Here is a 4,967-nt window from a genome sequence, read left to right on the forward strand (position 1 = left end):
GTGAGGGAGTTATAGATTTAGAAAACAAATATTTCCTTATGGTACATACACATACTTTTAGTTAGTTAACTCATTATTTATAGAGGTAATTTTTGTCAGTTTACTGTATATCTACTAGCGAAATCATCTATTTTACTATGTTTGTACCTAATTATGTGTTGCTTTATGTGGGTGGGAATGTCTGTTTTCTATGTTTTTGTCATAAGTGTACGCTACATCGGAAGTTCCGTTTTTTTTTTTAGGAAGTGTTTGTTTGTTTTATTCACCACTGCTTTACAAACACTTCTTTACATTTTTCGGTTTTCCTGGAGCGATTCTTTATTTTTTCTACTTTTCGGGTTTTTTATGGTTCTTCGATGGCTCTGCACAATGTGGATTTCTTATTTTGGGAACAGTTGTATTTTTACATTTTTTTTGGGTTACTTTTGCACTACCTGGATTACTTTGGTGGAGAAGGACGTTATTGGATTTACAACATGATTGGTAAGTCCTTTCTTTGTTATCTTGTGTGGGTGGGTAATGTGATTCTTAATATGGAATTGTTTTCTAGTTGTGATTTTGTTTTAATGTGTGCATATATGTGAAGAATATCTCTATATATTGCATACATTAAATACTTTAGAAGCTCACCTTTGATAATTTAGCATACTTAGGTGATAGTTTTAGTGTTTTATAAAATTTTGGTAATTAATCAGAGTAGTGTTTTGGCAATGATGTTTAAGTATTCTATGCCTTTTGTACTAGGGTACAGTTTTACTTGTTCTTCTAGGTATTTGTGCATTTGCTTATTTTGTTTTGATGTTTTAGGGACAAGTTCAGTTCCAGATTGGTCCATTCTGAATTCCTGGTAGCTCTGTTCTTTCTGTAGGCATTTAATGAAATGTTCTAGAGTAGGTTTTGTTCTGCCAGTTGATTGTACAAATGCATTGTGCCAACCTTCTACCGCATTGTTAGTTTTAGATTCCCCATTAAGGGTTCTTCTGTAAACGTTTCACCAGGGTATTAGGAATTTGGGATTTCTTCTGTGGCCAGATCTGTGGAGTCTGCCTACCCAGGTGTCTTCAAAGTAGTCGAGAAATGGACTTAACTTAGCTTCGCTTTGTTTGTAGAAAGGGCTGTCTATAAGAATGTTGAAGTGTTCTGCTACGTCTGTTTCTGGGACATAAGCAAGTGCAATGAGTTTTTTAATTTGGAAAGCAAAATATGAGTTTGTAGCATATTCTACACTTAGGGTTGTTTTTTGAAGATGTCTCCATAAACACTGGTTTAAATGATAGTAGCAGCCTTGAATGCAGGTATGGGGGTGGATTTTTAGGATAGTTGAAAGCATTGCTTGCTCAAAATCTAGAATGATTTTTTCTGGAGAAAAATCATTTGTTTTTTGTTTTATAATATTTAATAATTCCATATATGTGGAATTTGTTTTGTTTGGTAATAGTGCATATAGTAATGGTATGTTGCAGGTGTGGTAGAGGCCATGTATTGTGTATAATTGGAAAAATGGTTTGGGACAGATGTTAAATGTTCCATCCATCATCCAATATTGGCTTTGCTGAAGTTTAACTAAATTCATATTTGTACCAAAAATTATAAGTCTTTTGTCATGGTTTTCGTTGTCGTAAACAATAAATGGTTGTTTGTTTAAAGTTATAATTTGGTTAGCAGTTAAGTTTATATCATGATATGTTCTGGGAGATAGTGTTGTAGTAGTAGTAGCTTTTTTAGTTTGTGCTATAGTTCTTTTTAAGGAGAGAATATTTGGCATTTGGGTTGTGGCAGTTTTAGGGATTTTAGGAATGGCTTCTTTTAATATGACATTTGTTTGCTTTTGGGAACCTGTACTAGCTTCTTTTATATTTTCCAAAGCTGTTCTAACTTCTATTTCAGTAACATTAGGTGGATGATTGTGTTCCCTAGTATACAGTACTGTAGCTTCTCTAGTTGTTGCTCTTCCATAGCACTTGTTAGAATAATATTTACAACATTTCCTATTAACTTTCATGCCATATTGCTTTTCTTGTGTATAAGTGTAACCCATGTAGCACAGTAATAGTTTTCCTTTCTGGCTGGTCACAAATTCAGCTCCTTCGGTCATGTTGTACTTTGTATATCTACAAAATATATATATAATAGTTAATGTCAAATAAAATGTGAAAATTAATCTAAGTTAGTGATAAGTAGGAATGTATATACTTACGTGTTTTAGAATTCACTGCAAAATTAGGATCTGCTTTATTCCTTAGTTGGGGATACTTGTTTGTGATGTTGTTGTAGCTGTTATGAAAAACATGAAAATAGTATATTACTAAAAAATGTTTGTGTATATTTACAATGTTAGAGCTAATTTGTACTACAAAAGTGGATACTAATAAGTGTAGATGTATGATTCACATTGTGAAGATACTTACATATATTTTTTTGTAGGTTTTTGCCAGCATAGTTGTTTCTTCGGCTTATGGAGAGTAGTTTGTAGTGTTATCTTAAAAAAATAAGGAACATATGTGTTAGAATAATCACCATGTTGGTAGGTTTTTTTACAGACTATCTGGTAATTATGTTCTTTAATATACTTACTTAGTGATTAGTATATTTATTATTCCGAATGTGGAGTTCTGTATAATGTCTGTATATCTATTTGTAGTGTTTGCTCTGTAAAAAAACAATATATAATACAAACTGATTAGAACAAGTGAAAAAGTTTTTAGGTTTTTTCCACATTTATTTCAGTTGACTAATACTTACTTAGTAAAATGTAATGTAGAAATAGTACTGATGTCCTTAGTTCATTAGTAGTTCAGTTTTCAGTAGTAGAACCTTGAGAAAAAAATGAAATATGTGGGGAAAAAGTCATTCTTTCAGTGTGTTTAGATTTATGTGCACATAATTAAAAACTGTCAATTTACTTACATAGTTATTATAATCTGTATTCCTATGCTTTTGTTCACAGTTATTTTGTGTAGAATATTCAGTAGTCGTAGTATCTAAAAAAATGTTTTATATAATTATTTAGCATGTTAAGTAGTATGAATAGAAAAGGAACACTGGGTATTTAGCAGGTAAGTAAGTAGTAGTAGCAATTAATGCAGTTTCTATTTTATTTACTTACTTAGAAGATGTAATTGTAGGTTGATAGTCTGGTTTTTCTAGTTGTTGTGCAGCAATTCAGAGAGAGATGAATCTCCTTCAGTGACTTTTAGCAAGTAGTTTGTGTTTAGAGTTTAATTGTTTATATAGGGGAGTGTCAGTAGTAATTAGTTTGCTATTGGTTTATTTAAAAAATTAGGTTTGTGATTGGTTAGTTAGTATATTTGAATTTCAGTTGTGATTACTTTGTAATAGAAGTGAAAAACCAAATACATTATAAAATTATAAACACTAGCATAGAATATATTTATATGTGTAGGTGATTTAATTATACAAATAGTATATTTTTGAAGAATTAATAGTGTGACTATAGTGTTAATTTAAGTAGTGTGTGTTTATTTAGATGTTAAAACATATAAAACGTTAAATAATTCTGCAAACAGATGCATATAAAAAGTCGATATTGCAGAAAATCCGATATGTTAGTGCACGATATTTTTGATGTCGATATTATAGTTAATGTCTATATATTTTTTAGAAAGCGATATTTTTGTTTACCGATGTAAATGTAGTCGATATAAATGTAAACGATGTTTTTGTATGTCGATATTAAAAAAACAATATTTTTGTATATATCTAGATAAGTATAGGAAGTCGATATTAGTGATTTCGATATATTTGTTCCGATATTTTTGTATGTCGATATTCTGAATTTCGATAATTTGTCAGACATTCCATTGGGATTGGTGGTGGAAGGGGTGGCGGGCATCCCGGCCCATATCAGGCAATGGAAGGAATATTAGGGGAACCCATCCCTTAAATTTGTGACAGTCCCAAAACTGTAGTCTGCTGAACTTTATCATTCTGAAAAATTATTTTGTTGGAATTAAGCAGGCTCAGAACATGGTCTCCATCCCCTGAACCTGCCAAGATTTAGTACTCCGAAATCGATTTCATGTCAATGGTATCCTTCCAATAATCATAGCCTTTTACAGCTAATTGTGTGTTAGCTTAGTTTGTGTGAGCATATATTCTGCAAAGGAATTTCCTGTATGGTATCAAAAGGAATTAAGGAACTACAAAGGACTCTTTGTGGTCTACTGTTTAGAATCAGTCACATGATGTAATTTTATGTTATCAATGCAGACAAAACTATTGTCTTTAGAACCAATAAGCGGTGGCAGGATTACAGTTCTAATACCTTGAATACCAAAGACCGGCACCAGTGATTGGTATGATGGGACAAATTTCTTTTCACTGCAACTTTCCCCCGTACAAGATCCTCAACTTGTGAAATCCAGCTGGAAGGTTCTGGTTTCTCCATAAATCAAGCAGCAGCCACTTCAACTGTTTGTTGGATTGGTTGTCACTGAAGTTTTGTAGAGCCTGTAAGACAGCACAACATTCATCTACGTCAAAGGGTCCGCACTGTCAAGGTCTAGAACATACATGTTGAGGCCAAAGAGGACCTTGTATGGGATCCAGCTACCAGACATCGTTTAGGGAGATTGTTAAGTGCTCTTTGTACCCCATTTAGGTAATGGATCCAACAATGTCCTGTGCCTAATAGTCTAGTTGTCAAGGATTGCTTTATCTCACGGTTCATCCTCTGAACAACAGAATTGCTCTCAGGTCGATATGGAGAAGAATAATGCACCTCTACACCCAGGAAAACCATAGAATCTGGATATACTTTTGAAGCAAAAGCCGGGCCCAAGGCAGAGTTGAATGTAGTGCATGCAAATGTTTCAATAAAGACTTGAATATCTTTCATAACAGTGCAATTGTCAGCCGAACGCGGTGGCCAAACTCAAATGAAATGAACAGGTGTGTCTGCGGTGGATGAGCCACAGTGGAAGCTTTAATTTGGTAACAAATGTCAC

General features: G+C 33.1%; 1 pseudogene; it reads right to left on the reverse strand.

Moving 5' to 3' along the window:
- Window positions 1-691: 691 nt before the first annotated feature.
- On the reverse strand, window positions 692-2,095 carry LOC147674122 (uncharacterized; annotated as a pseudogene).
- Between the last annotated feature and the right edge of the window lie 2,872 nt (window positions 2,096-4,967).

This window comes from Lissotriton vulgaris, chromosome 12, assembly GCF_964263255.1.
Source record: "Lissotriton vulgaris chromosome 12, aLisVul1.2, whole genome shotgun sequence".
Taxonomy (NCBI): Eukaryota; Metazoa; Chordata; class Amphibia; order Caudata; family Salamandridae; genus Lissotriton; species Lissotriton vulgaris.